Source organism: Arachis ipaensis, chromosome B01, assembly GCF_000816755.2.
Source record: "Arachis ipaensis cultivar K30076 chromosome B01, Araip1.1, whole genome shotgun sequence".
Taxonomy (NCBI): domain Eukaryota; kingdom Viridiplantae; phylum Streptophyta; class Magnoliopsida; order Fabales; family Fabaceae; genus Arachis; species Arachis ipaensis.
Window position 1 is genome coordinate 96,236,614 of NC_029785.2, and position 15,754 is coordinate 96,252,367.

The 15,754-nt window shown below is 39.2% G+C and overlaps 1 long non-coding RNA gene across 1 annotated transcript; it reads right to left on the reverse strand.

The window, feature by feature from the left end:
• On the reverse strand, positions 9,354-9,908 carry LOC110271680. Its single transcript, XR_002362246.1, has 3 exons — positions 9,843-9,908; positions 9,631-9,759; positions 9,354-9,527 (listed from the first exon to the last, which is right to left on the reverse strand). It is a non-coding gene; the product is annotated as an uncharacterized LOC110271680 (long non-coding RNA).

Sequence of the window (15,754 nt, forward strand, 5' to 3'; positions counted from 1 at the left end):
AGAGGAAATGAAAGAGCCTCTGAAATTTCCTCTGGAAGAGGAAAAATCCCCTAAACCCGAGCTCAAACCATTACCACCATCCCTGAAATATGCATTTCTGGGAGAAGGTGACACTTTTCCAGTGATCATATGCTCTGCTTTAAATCCACAGGAAGAGGAAGAACTTATTCAAGTGCTAAGGACACACAAGACAGCTCTTGGGTGGTCCATAGGTGACCTTAAGGGCATAAGCCCAGCTAGATGCATGCACAAAATCTTATTGGAGGATAATGCTAAACCAGTGGTTCAACCACAAAGGCGGCTAAATCCAGCCATGAAGGAAGTGGTGCAGAAAGGGGTCACCAAATTACTGGAGGCTGGGATTATTTATCCTATTTCTGACAGCCCCTGGGTGAGCCCTGTCCAAGTTGTCCCCAAAAAGGGAGGCATGACAGTGGTTCATAATGAAAAGAATGAACTGGTACCTACAAGAACAGTTACAGGGTGGCGCATGTGTATTGACTACAGAAGGCTCAATACAGCCACCAGAAAGGATCATTTTCTTTTACCATTCATAGACCAGATGCTAGAAAGATTGGCAGGTCATGATTATTACTGCTTTTTAGATGGCTACTCAGGCTATAACCAGATTGCAGTAGATCCCCAAGATCAAGAGAAAACAGCATTCACATGTCCATCTGGAGTGTTTGCTTATAGAAGGATGCCATTTGGGCTGTGTAATGCGCCTGCAACCTTCCAGAGATGCATGCTCTCTATTTTCTCTGATATGGTGGAAAAATTTCTGGAAGTCTTCATGGATGACTTCTCAGTATATGGAGACTCATTCAGCTCCTGTCTTGATCACCTGAAACTAGTTCTGAAAAGATGCCAAGAGACCAACCTGGTTTTAAACTGGGAAAAATGTCACTTTATGGTAACTGAAGGGATTGTCCTTGGGCATAAAATTTCAAACAAGGGAATAGAGGTGGATCAAGCAAAAATAGAGGTAATTGAAAAATTACCACCACCTGCCAATGTTAAAGCAATCAGAAGCTTTCTGGGGCATGCAGGATTCTATAGGAGGTTTATAAAGGATTTTTCAAAAATCGCAAAACCTCTGAGCAATCTGCTAGCTGCTGACACGCCATTTGTGTTTGACACAGAGTGTCTGCAGGCGTTTGAAACGCTGAAAGCCAAGCTGGTCACAGCACCAGTTATTTCTGCACCAGACTGGACATTACCATTTGAGCTAATGTGTGATACCAGTGAGCACGCCATTGGTGCAGTACTGGGGCAGAGGCATGACAAGCTTCTGCATTTCATTTATTATGCTAGCCGTGTTTTGAATGATGCCCAGAAAAATTACACAACCACAGAAAAAGAATTGCTTGCAGTGGCTTATACCATTGACAAGTTTAGATCATAATTAGTAGGATCAAAAGTGATTGTGTACACAGATCATGCTGCTCTTAAATATCTACTCACAAAGCAGGATTCAAAACCCAGACTCATAAGATGGGTGTTGCTTCTGCAAGAGTTTGATATAGAAATAAGAGACAGAAAAGGGACAGAGAACCAAGTGGCTGACCATTTGTCCCGGATAGAGCCAATAGAAGGGACGTCATTCCCCTCTCTTGAAATCTCTAAGACCTTTCCTGATGAGCATTTGTTTGCCATTTAGGAAACACCATGGTTTGCAGACATCGCAAACTACAAAGCTGCAAGGTTCATTCCCAAGGAGTACAGTAGGCAACAAAATAAAAAATTAATTACTGATGCAAAGTACTACTTGTGGGATGAACCCTATCTCTTTAAGAGATATGCAGATGGCATAATCCGTAGGTGTGTGCCTAAAGAAGAAGCACAAAGGATCTTATGGCATTGCCATGGGTCACAATATGGAGGTAATTTCGGAGGTGAGCGAACAGCCACCAAGGTCCTCCAATGTGGCTTCTACTGGCCTACACTCTACAGAGATTACTGAGAGTTTGTACGTAACTGTGACAGTTGCCAGAGAGCTGGTAATTTGCCTCACAGTTACGCCATGCCTCAACAAGGAATCTTGGAGATTGAGTTGTTTGATCTATGGGGTATTGATTTCATGGGGCCTTTCCCACCATCATACTCAAACACTTATATTCTGGTGGCAGTTGACTATATATCAAAATGGGTTGAGGCCATTGCCACACCCACTAATGATACTAAAACAGTGCTGAAATTCCTCCAGAAATATATATTCAGCAGGTTTGGTGTCCCCAGGGTACTAATTAGTGATGGGGGCACTCACTTCTGCAACAAACAGCTTTACTCTGCCATGGTCCGGTATGGGATTCGCCATAAGGTGGCGACTCCATATCATCCACAGACAAATGGGCAAGCTGAAGTCTCTAACAGAGAACTAAAAAGAATCCTGGAACGGACTGTAAGTACCCGTAGAAAGGATTGGGCACGAAGCTTGGATGATGCTCTGTGGGCTTACAGAACAGCATTCAAAACTCCTATAGGGACCTCTCCATACCAACTTGTGTATGGTAAGGCATGCCACCTGCCCGTGGAACTGGAACATAAAGCCTACTGGGCAACCAGATTCCTAAACTTTGATGCCAAATTAGCTGGAGAAAAAAGATTGCTCCAGCTAAATGAGCTAGAGGAATTCAGATTCACTGCTTTCGAAAATGCCAAGCTTTATAAAGAAATGTCAAAAAAGTGGCATGACAGAAAGCTGTCATCTAGAATCTTTGAACCAGGACAAAAGGTTCTGTTGTTTAACTCTAGGCTCAGGCTATTCCCCGGGAAACTGAAGTCCCGGTGGAGTGGACCATATGTGATTACAAGTGTTTCACCATATGATTATGTGGAGCTTCAAGATATTGATTCTGATAAGAAGTTCATTGTTAATGGACAGAGAATCAAGCACTATCTTGAAGGCAATGTTGAGCAAGAGTGCTCAAGGCTGAAGCTAGATTAAAAGCTCAGCAAGGTCCAGCTAAAGACAATAAAGAAGCGCTTGCTGGGAGGCAACCCAGCCTTGGGGCATCACTTCCTCTAAGCATTTTGCCCTATTCTTGATTTTATTTGTTTATATAAAGTTCACTGATACTAAGGTAAAGAGTCAATTGTATAAGTTCACAGGGTTACAGAAGGATTCTACACACAAAACAGAGAAAAAGAGCTCACTGGCAAGAAAACGCTAGTAAGAGTCTGTTTTGGGCGTTCAATGCCCAAAAGAAGCATCCACTGGGCGTTGAACGCCAGTAAGGATAGCCATCTGGGCGTTAAACGCCAGAAAGAAGCATCTTCTAGGCGTTAAACGCCAGAAAGAAGCTCCTTCTGGGCGTTTAACGCCAGATTTACAGCGTCCTGGGCGTTCAGAAAAACACCCAGTGACAAAGGAGTTCCTGGCGTTCAACGCCAGAAAGAAGCAACAGCTGGGCGTTGAACGCCCAGGAGAGGCAGCATTTGGGCGTTGAACGCCCAAAACATGCAGCGTTTGGGCGTTCAAACGCCAGGATGGTGGGGAGGAGGTGAATTCGTTTTTACTTCATATTTTTCATTCTAAACTTAATTTTTATGTTTCAATTCATGATTTCTTGCATAAACATGTTAAGAACCCTGATTTCTAAAATCCCTAACTTCTAAAAACCCTATTTTAAAAATATCAAATGTATCTTAATCCATAAGCACAAATCTTTTTTTTTATCCAATTCAACTCTTTTTCAAAATTTTCAAAACAAATCTATCTCTTTTCATTCAAAAATCTTTTCAACTAATCAATATCTTTTTCAAATCTCCATACTATCTTTTTCAAAAATCCAAATCTATCTTTTTCAAATATCTTTCATATCTTTTCAATTTTAAATCATATCTTCTATCTTATCTTTCTTTGTATTTTCGAAAAAACCCACCCCCCCTCTCCCTTTAAATATGGGTACGGCCTCCCTCCCCTCCCATCCACAATTGCACCTAGCTCTCCTTCTCTCCCTCTCCTTTCTTCTCTTTTTGCTTGAGGACAAGCAAACCTCTAAGTTTGGTGTGCCTATCCATGATCACTAAGATCATGGCTCCTAAAGGAAAACAACCCACTCCAAGAGGCAAGAAAGAGAGCGTTCCAAAACCACTTTGGAATCAAGGGAAGTAATTAACTAAAGAACACTCAGACCATTATTACAAAATAATGGGTCTAAGATCAGTGATCCCAGAAGTTAGATTTGATCTGAAAGAAGACGAATATCCGGAGATCCAGGAGCAAATTCGAATCAAGAACTGGGAGATCCTAGCCAATCCTAAAACGAAAGTGGGAAGGAATATGGTCCAGGAGTTCTATGCCAATATGTGGCAAACAGACAAGCAAAGACTATTTGGATCTGCTCTCTATGACTATCGGACCTTGGTCAGAGGAAAGATTGTTCATACCCACCCTGACAAGATCAGGGAGATCTTAAAGCTACCTCAGCTAAAAGAAGAAAACACAGGAATTTCTCCCAGAAATCCCTCAATCTGAATACTGGGAGTATCTTGAAACATATATTACCAAGATGCAAGAAGCTATGGAACAAATAAAGAAAGAACAGAAGGAACAAAGTAGCATTCTTTGCTATATGCTTAAAGAACAAGAGGAGCAAGAGCGTGATTTAAGGGAATTGAAGTGCCAGAAATTATCTCTTGAAGGACCAAGCACCCCGCAGATTAGAGGAACATCCACTTCCCAGAACAAAGGTTGTTAAATTCTAATTTTTGCTTTAACTCTGTGATAGTTGCCATTATAGGAGTTTACCTTAGAAAGTAGATATAAGTAGTAGTAATTAGCATACCTATTTTGATCTTAATTTCAATTAAGTTATAATTTATTTTTCTCATCATCAGCAAACATGAATAAAATAGTAGATCTTCAGAATAAGAGGCAATAAATTTCGAGTTTTTAACAAGAAAAATTCTAATTATTTACATGTGGTGGCAATGCTTTCTGTCTTCTGAATGAATGCTTGAACAGTGCATATGTCTTTTGAATTTGATGTTTAAGACTGTTAAATATGTTAGTTCTTGAAAGAATGATGAACATGAGACATGTTATTGATAATCTGAAAAATTATAAAAATGATTCTTGAAGCAAGAAAAAGCAGCAAAAAAAAAAAACAAAGCTTGCAGAAAAAAAAATAGAGAAAGAAAAAGAGAAAGCAAGCAGAAAAAGCCAATAGCCCTTAAAACCAAAAGGCATGGGTAAATAAAAAGGATCCCAAGGCTTTGAGCATCAGTGGATAGGAGGGCCTAAAGGAATAAAATCCTGGCCTAAGCGGCTAAACCAAGCTGTCCCTAACCATGTGCTTGTGGCGTGAAGGTGTCAAGTGAAAACTTGAGACTGAGCGGTTAAAGTCAAGGTCCAAAGTAAAAGAAGAGTGTGCTTAAGAACCCTGGACACCTCTAATTGGGGACTTTAGCAAAGCTGAGTCACAATCTAAAAGGGTTCACCCAATTATGTGTCTGTGGCATTTATGTATCCGGTGGTAATACTGGAAAACAAAGTTCTTAGGGCCACGGCCAAGACTCATAAAGTAGCTGTGTTCAAGAATCATCATACTAAAATAGGAGAATCAATAACACTATCTGAATTCTAAGTTCCTATAGATGCCAATCACTCTGAGCTTCAATGGATAAAGTGAGGTGCCAAAACTGTTCGGAAGCAAAAAGCTACTAGTCCCACTCATCTAATTAGAATCTGAGCTTCACTCAAAAACTCTGAGACATTATTGCTTCTTGAATTATTAATATTCTATTTTATTTATCTAGTTTCTTGGGGACAAGCAACAGTTTAAGTTTGGTGTTTTGATGAGCGGATATTTTATACGCTTTTTGGGGTTAATTTCATATAGTTTTTAGTATGTTTTAGTTAGTTTTTAGTTTATTTTCATTAGTTTCTAGGCAAAATTCATATTTCTAGACTTTACTATGAGTTTGTGTGTTTTTCTGTAATTTCAGGTATTTTCTGGCTGAAATTGAGGGAGCTGAGCAAAAATCTGATTCAGGCTGAAAAAGGACTGCTGATGCTGTTGGATTCTGACCTCTCTGCACTCAGAATGGAATTTCTGGAGCTACAGAAGTCCAAATGGCGCGCTTCCAATTGAGTTGGAAAGTAGACATCCAGGGCTTTCCAGAAATATATAATAGTCCATACTTTACTCAAGGATAGATAACGTAAACTGGCGTTCAACGCCAGTTCCATGCTGCTGTCTGGCGTCCAGCGCCAGAAACAAGTACAAGTTGGAGTTCAACGCCAGAAAAGGATCCAAAGCTGGCGTTGAACGCCCAAAACAGCCCTATGCACGTGATTAGCTTAAGTCTCAGCCCCAGCACACACCAAGTGGGCCCCAGAAGTGAATTTCTGCACCATCCATCTTAGTTTACTCATTTACTGTAAACCTAGTTTACTAGTCTAGTATTTAAACAACTTTTAGAGACTTGTTTTGTATCTCATGACATTTTTAGATCTGAACTTTGTACCTTTTGATGGCATGAGTCTCTAAACTCCATTGTTGGGGGTGAGGAGCTCTACTGTGTCTCGATGAATTAATGCAAGTATTTCTGTTTTCCATTCAAACATGCGTGTTCTTATCTAAGATATCCATTCGCACTTCAACCTGAATGTGATGAACGTGACAATCATCATCATTCCTCCACGAACGCATGCCTGACAACCACTTATGTTCCACCATAGAATGAATGAATATCTCTTAGATCTCTTAATCAGAATCTTTGTGGTATAAGCTAGATTGATGGCAGCATTCAAGAGAATCCGGAAAGTATAAACCTTGTCTGTGGTATTCCGAGTAGGATTCAGGGATTGAATGACTGTGACGAGCTTCAAACTCGCGAGTGTTGGGCGTAGTGACAGACGCAAAAGGATAGTAAATCCTATTCCGGTACGATTGAGAACCTGCAGATGATTAGCCGTGCGGTGACAGCGCATCTGGACCCTTTTCACTGGAAGGATGGATGGTAGCCATTGACAACGGTGATCCACCAACACACAGCTTGCCATAGGAAGACGTGCGTGCGTGAATTAGAAAACAGAGGAAAGCAGAATTTCAGAAGACAAAGCATCTCCAAAACTCCAACATATTCTCCATCATTGCATACAAGTATAATTTGTGTTTTGCCCTTTTATTCCTTGCAATCAAATTTGATAAGTGAATTATTTTATTGTTTTCTCGACTACGAGTTACAAGATAACCATAGATTGCTTCAAGCCAACAATCTCCGTGGGATCGACCCCTTACTCACGTAAGGTATTACTTGGACGACCCAGTGCACTTGCTGGTTAGTGGTACGAGTTGTAAAAAGTGTGATTTACAATTCGTGCACCAATACCTCAAGTTCAGTGGGAGTAAATACATATTTTTAGTCTTATATGTTGATGACATTCTACTTGCCAGTAATGATATAGGCTTGTTTCATGAAACTAAGAAATTTCTATCAAACAAATTTGAAATAAAAGATCTTGGTGATGCCTCTTTTGTATTAGGAATCGAGATACTAAGAGATTGTAACACCCTCACTATCAGAAGTCACGCTTCCGTCTGCACTACTCTGATAGCAGGAAGTATTACGACTACTTTACGTACTAAATAATAAAATAGGAGCCTGTGACTTGACGCTGTATCGCTGATTTCTTTGAAAACCAGAAATAAATACTTTATTTTAAGAAAAGTACAAGCAGGCATAGATTCATATACAAGACTCCTTACATAATAACTCAATATATTATACATATAAAACATACAATTCCTATCCCTCTTACAAACTTGTAATAACGAAGACGAGGGAAGAAAATAATCTAGTTAATACATCAACATATATAAATCAAACGCAGTATAACTCTCCAGAATACTTCCTCATCTGGTTCCTGAAAAAAGCTGTAGGGGGTGAGAACCTAACCACACGGTCTCACCACAGAATTTCAAAGTTGTTATAAGAAGATATTTATTAAGAAAACTGTTCTCAAGCTCAGTGATTATCATTGCCTTATGAATCTTTTAAAACCATAAGAAATCGTTTAAAAACTTTTTCAAAGGAACAATGTTTAATCTTTCACAAATCCAAAACCTTTCCTTTCTTATAAGAAAATCTCAATCAGAAACCAACCACGCAATCAAACAACACAATCATTAATTCAGCACCAGGGTTCAATCTCAAATGTAGCACGCCAGGACAAACATGGACAAGGCAGACAAGGAAAGCACAAGTAGGCAGCAGTTACAGCAAATAGTTCAAGTAGCAGTTACGAACAGTTTAGCAATTAGGCAAACCAAAACAAGTTCAAACTCAAGCAAAGCATACAAATGCATATGCATGCCTGTTCTATGGCTGATGAGGCTCATATGTTGGTTATCCAGCCAACCAGACAAGTCTGAATTGTACTTAGACTGTCTCCCAACGTGCATCCCCTAGAGTCTATGCATAGCTTTTTTCTCAAATAATCAATATTACTCAATGGTGGTAACATTCCCGGGAATTTATATAGTGCCTGGTCACACACTTACATCGTAGGGTCAACAGAGTATCGAGTTTTCAACCTGGTACACGTGGTGGCAAGCTACGGCACTTAACCCAGGGAACCTCGTATCTCAGATATTTCAAATTCATAAGCCATGTGAATAATCCAAAGTTCACATCTCAACATTCTCAACATCATAATCATTCATCAATCCAAATCTCATTTCCAAGTTCATTTCAAAGCCATATTTCAAATAAAATCCTCATCATCCTCTTTTTCATTCTGTTCGTTAACAATCTCAATTCCAAAAAAAAATTCTTTCTTTGATAGACAAATCAATCTTAAAACGTATAATGCTTAAAAACAAATCTTTTTAATTAATTACTTTAAATAAAACTTTCAATTTTATAAAATTTCAGCAGCATCTCCTCTAAAACTCAGACACTGCCACCCTTTTCGGGTCCCATCCAAATATTTCTCAAACCTTTTCTCAACCATTTCCAAATCTTAAACATTTTCCAGAATTGAACCAGTTCCAATGTCAAATTATTTTCAAATCAACCAATTCTAAAAATAACACTCTTTTTAAAATCGAATCAGCTCAAATATTAAATCTTTCATAAAATCAAACCAACTCACAATCAAACCGCTCCCAGAATCAATTTATTTTCATATCTCAAATTATTTCTAAAATCGTTTTATTTATATTACTAAGTAAACTCTAAAACCAAGAAAATCCACCTTTCTTAATAATCAAGTAAATGACATTACAAACCGGTTTTTATCCACAACCACACACCACTCACGCAATCAAGCACCCAATAATTCAGTCCAACAAGCCATCACATCCATAAGACAAATATAATCACAGAAGTAAATCTCTTTCCATCGATATCTATTTATCATAACTCTGTAATATAAAATAGATTTTAAGAAAAATCCTACCTCGATTAGTCGCAAGTTGCCTAATTAAACCCATTAAATCCTTATTCTCATGTTAATTGGCAGCAACCGTAGAAATTCTCAAGCAACCGCACGGATCACGGCAACAACCACATATCTGACATAATTTAGAATTAACACGGAATGGATATTGAGCGATATTAGAACATAATTGATAATAGAGTATTGCGATAAACAAGAATGGAACCGAATAACCTTACCATGATAAACAAAATAGAACGACACAATAACAGCTTCCAAATTGACCGGACAGCAGCTTCGATACTGGCCGAAAACTCTGATGGTTCAGCAACAACCTCAATTTTGACATGCAACCCCATAAAATTGACCTTACAACACCTATACATCAGAATCCTTAACTACAGATAACTAGAACAATTACAATACGAGTTTCAGAGCACAGGAAACTTACTGTGAAGGGAAGAATGACGGAAGTGGAGCAGCAACTTTGACGACAGTCTCCTACAGCAACAACACCATTTCCTGGCAGCCAAAGGCGCGGCGTCGCAGCCTCCAGCAGTGGCAATGGCAAACGGCGGTGCTTTTCTTCCTCGGTGCGTCTCTCAGTCGCACGTCTCCTCCCCCTTCCCTGGACGGCGACGCACAATAGTGACGGAACCATCGGTGGCCGCGACAAGTTTCAGCAGCGGTGGCGCACAGATCAGCATTGGCGATAGGGTTTCGGGCGGCAGAGACGGCGTGGAGCTTCGGCAGCGATGGCTTTGTGGCGAGGGCGCGATGGCTGCACGCGGTTCCCTCCTTTGTGTCTCTCTTCCTTGCCTCAGATCTGATCCGCGACGGCGGCATCGAGGCAGGTCGGCGGCGACGCATGGCGCAGTGGCGGCGACCTCTTCGTTGGCTTCCTTGTGCAGTAGTAGTTTGGGCTGGATGGATGGTAAACGACAGCGATTGGGCACGAGAACGGCGGCGAGAATCCTCCAGCAGCAGCGGCAGCGACGTGGGGCTTCGACGGTGAGGCGTGGCGGCGACGGCTCCTCCCTCCAGCTCGACGACGGCATGACGGCGGCCCACACCCTACCGGTGACGCATCTCCCCTCTCAGATCTCTCCTCCATGTATGTGAATGCTTTTGTTTTGTGTGTGAATGGTTTGAAGGCAGAAAGAGTGAGGAGAGGAGGGTTGGGGCTGCATAGGTGAAGAGGAAAGAGAGGCGATGATGATAGAATTAGGGTTAGGGGCAGTTTGGTCATTTTACTAAAATTAAGGGTAGTAGAGTAATTGAAAACCAATTTTAATTCAACAAAATCATCTTTAAAGAAAATATTATTTAATCATAAATTTACAAATTAATTTCGATGAAATATTCTAATTAAAGGATTAGATATAATATAATTAATTTTCTATATCTTTAACTTAAAGTATTAAATGATATAAATATAAATCATCTAAAATCAAATCATATAAAATTCTTATTATCTTTAATAAAAATAATTTCTGAAATTAAAACTATAAATAAATATATGATTTGAGATTGATTTAAAATAAAACTTTTCAAAATTCTTGGGTCTTACATCCTATCCACCTTATAAAAATTTTCGTACTCGAAAATTGATACAAAATAGAAGAGATTTCATACCACTTCACTCTTGAATTCATTTAAAGAAAAAGCAAAAAAAATTTCAGTACATATATACATATAGTTTCAATTACCAAGATTTTCATATGGTATAAAGGTGTAAAGCGTATAAGTGTTATGCGAAACAGATGTTACAAGACAGGCTTAATATACAAGGTGATATGTTTCAAACATGTGATGGTAAAGTAAGGCGGCAAAAGGTTATAAAACAAGCCGGGGTTAAAACGATGTGCTTAACATTCGCATACTGATCTCATATCGTCTCAATTTTGTTAAACACTTCACCAACCTTACTACTGGTCATAAGTCAAACATCAATAAAACTCTTTCACGTAAAACAGGATTTCACAACTCCCTGTGACATCGTACACTTACGAGTTTTACCTTTTTGCGTTCACCAAACACGTCCTAAATGACTAATGTGTCGTTTACTAAGCCTAATGGTTGCACAAGATACTAAGACTAATCTCGAATATATTTAGAAAGATAATAGACCATGGAAAAGAAAGAAAAGTGAGAAGGACCTCGTTCGCGAGAATTTGAAAGAATAAATGCAATTGCAGGTAAACAAGGATGCTCAAACAATGGAGTTTGCTAGTAAGAAATCAATTGACAACTTCAAGGATAACCTTTGGATCAAAGAAATTCAATAGGATCAATAAGGAGGAAATCAACGCATTAGTTTGAAACATATCCAAGCTGAGTTGAAGAAATATGAGATTTCATAGAAAGGAATGATTAAAGACTATAGTGATGCATTACCGCGGAACAACTTCAAATGATCACAGGGGTTTCATAGTTCGTGGAGGAATATGGAATCAATAGCCATGTTGCAAGAGTTTTAACATAGTCAGAAGTGTAAACAGTCAAGATATGTGTAAAATACAAATGGTGAAGCAAGGAAATTTAAATTACATTCTAAGGAAAGAGAAGGAGGAACGACACATCAAATTGAACGGCACGATTTCGAATACATAAGCCAATACAACATAATAAAAAGGGGCACTTTACATTTTCAAAGATTCAAGGGTTGGCATCATACCCAAAACAATTACAATGTTATGTCAAAGAGTACAAGACTTTATAAAGAGAAGTATAATGGCAAGGATAGACGTTCTTAAATATACAAATAGTAGTTCACAAATAAGAGGGACTGGTGCACGAAATTGTGATCATCAATGGCGCCAACAACTTGGTACGCACAATTGTAATCTCAACTCTTTGTCACAACTCCGCACAACTAACCAGCAAGTGCAATGGGTCGTCCAAGTAATAAACCTTACGTGAGTAAGGGTCGATCCCACGGAGACTGTCGGCTTGAAGCAAGCTATGGTCACCTTGTAAATCTCAGTCAGGCAGATTCAAATGGTTATGGAGAATTGATAATTAAAATATGAATAAAACATAAAATAAAGATAGAGATACTTATGTAATTCATTGGTGAGAATTTCATATAAGCGTATGAAGATGCTTTGTTCCTTCTGAACCTCTGCTTTCCTATTGCCTTCATCCAATCATTCATACTCCTTTCCATAGCAAGCTTTATGTTGGGCATCACCGTTGTCAATGGCTACTTCCCATCCTCTCAGTGAAAATGTTCCAAATGCGCTGTCACCGCGCACGGATAATCATCTGTCAGTTCTCGATCATGTTGGAATAGGATCCATTGATCCTTTTGCGTCTGTCACACGCCCAACACTCGCGAATTTGAAGCTCGTCACAGTCATCCCTTCCCAGATCCTACTCGGAATACCACAGACAAGGTTTAGACTTTCCGGATCTCAGGAATGGCCGCCAATAATTCTATCCTATACCACGAAGGTTCTAATCTTAGATTAGAAACCCAAGAGATACACATTCAAGCTATTGCAAGTAGAACAGAGATGGTTGTCAGGCACGTGTTCATAGGTGAGAATGATGATGAGTGTCACGGATCATCACATTCATCAAGTTGAAGAACGAGTGTATATCTTAGAAAAGAAATAGGATTGAGTTGAATAGAAAAATAATAGTACTTTGCATTAATTCATGAGGAACAGCAGAGCTCTACACATTGATCTATGGTGTGTAGAAACTCTACCGTTGAAAATACATAAGAACAAAAGGTCTAGGCATGGCCGAATGGCCAGCCTCCCAAAGCGTGAACATACAAGTTCCAAGATGAAAAGTATGATCCAGTGTCTCAAATACAATAGCAAAAGGTACTATTTGTAGAAAACTAGTAACCTAGGGTTTACAGAAATGAGTAAATGATGCAGAATCCACTTCCGGGCCCACTTGGTGTGTGCTTGGGCTGAGCATTGAAGCTTTCACGTGTAGAGACTTTTCTTGGAGTTAAACGCCAGCTTTTGTGCTAGTTTGGGCGTTTAACTCCAGCTTTTATGCCAATTTTGGCATTTTCACGCTAAAATTTCTATGCTGACTTGGAACGCCGGTTTGGGCCAACAAATCTTGGGCAAAGTATGAACTATTATATATTGCTGGAAAGCTCAGGATGTCTACTTTCCAACGCAATTGAGAGCGCGCCAATTGGGCTTCTATAACTCCAGAAATTTCACTTTGAGTGCAGGGAGGTCAGAATCCAACAGCATCTGCAGTCCTTTTTTAGCCTCTGAATCAGATTTTTGCTCAGGTCCCTCAATTTCAGCCAAAAAATACCTGAAATCACAGAAAAACACACAAAATCTTAGTAAAGTCCAGAAATGTGATTTTTAATTAAAAGCTAATAAAAACATAATAAAAACTAACTAAAATATACTAAAAACATACTAAAAATAATGCCAAAAAGCGTATAAATTATCCGCTCATCACAACACCAAACTTAAATTGTTGCTTGTCCCCAAGCAACTAAAAATCAAATAGGATAAAAAGAATAGAATATACAATGAATTCCAAAAACATCTATGAAGATCAATCTTAATTAGATGAGCGAGGCTTTTAGCTTTTTGCTTCTGAACAGTTTTGGCATCTCACTTTATCCTTTGAAGTTCAGAATGATTGGTGTCTATAGGAGCTCAGAATTCAGATAGTGTTATTGATTCTCCTAGTTCAGTATGTTGATTCTTGAACACAGCTACTTTATGAGTCTTGGCCGTGACCCAAAGTATTTTGTTTTCCAGTATTACCACCGGATACATAAATGTCACAGACACATCACTGGGTGAACCTTTTCAGATTGTGACTCAGCTTTGCTAGAGTCCCCAATTAGAGGTGTCCAGAGCTCTTAAGCACACTCTTTTTGCTTTTGGACCACGACTTTAACCGCTCAGTCTCAAGTTTTCACTTGACACCTTCACGCCACAAGCACATGGTTAGGGACAGCTTGGTTCAGCCGCTTAGGCCAGGATTTTATTCCTGTGGGCCCTCCTATCCACTGATGCTCAAAGCCTTGGATCCTTTTTATTTTACCCTTGCATTTTGGTTTAAAGGGCTATTGGCTTTTTCTGCTTGCTTTTCTTTTCCCTTTTTTTTCTCTTTTTTTTCACATTTTTTGTTTTCTATTCACTGTTTTTTCTTGCTTCAAGAATCAATTTTTTTATGATTTTTCAGATTATCAATAATATTTCTCCTTTTCCATCATTCTTTCAAGAGCCAACAATTTTAACATTCATAAACAACAATATCAAAAATATGCACTGTTCAAGCATTCATTCAGAAGAGCAAAAAGTATTGCCACCACATCAAAATAATTAAACTATTTTAAAATTCAAAATTCATGCACTTCTTTTTCTTTTTCAATTAAAAACATTTTTCATTTAAGAAAGGTGATGGATTCATTTTAATAGCTTTAAGGCATAGACACTTAGACACTAGTGATCATGTGATAAAGACACAAACATAAATAAACATAAAGCATAAAAATTCGAAAAACAGAAAATAAAGAACAAGGAAATTAAAGAACGGGTCCACCTTAATGATGGCGGCTTGTTCTTCCTCTTGAAGATCTTATGGAGTGCTTGAGCTCCTCAATATCTCTTCCTTGCCTTTGTTGCTCCTCTCTCATAACTCTTTGGACTTCTCTAATTTCATGGAGGAGGATAGAATGCTCTTGGTGCTCCACCCTTAGTTGTCCCATGTTGGAACTTAATTCTCCTAGGGAGGTATTGATTTGCTCCCAATAGTTTTGTGGAGGAAAATGCATCCCTTGAGGTATCTCAGGGATTTCATGATGAGGGATTTCCTCATGCTTTTGTCCATGAGTGGGATCTCTTGTTTGCTCCATCCTTTTCTTAGTGATGGGCTTGTCCTCATCAATGAGGATGTCTTCCTCTATGTCAATTCCAGCTGAATTGCAAAGGTGATAAATAAGATGAGGGAAGGCTAACCTTGACAAAGTAAAGAACTTGTCTGCCACCTTGTAGAGTTCTAGGGATACAACATCATGAACTTCTACTTCCTCTCCAATCATGATGCTATGGATCATGATAGCCCGGTCTATAGTAACTTCAGACCGGTTGCTAGTGGGAATGATTGAGCGTTGGATGAACTCCAACCATCTCCTAGCCACGGGCTTGAGGTCATGCCTTCTTAGTTGAACCGGCTTCCCTCTTTAATCTTTCTTCCATTGAGCGCCCTCTTCACAAATGTCTATGAGGACTTGGTCCAATCTTTGATCAAAGTTGACCCTTCTAGTGTAGGGGTGTGCATCTCCTTACATCATTGGCAAGTTGAATGCCAACCTTACATTTTCCGGACTGAAATCTAAGTATTTCTCCCGAACCATTGTAA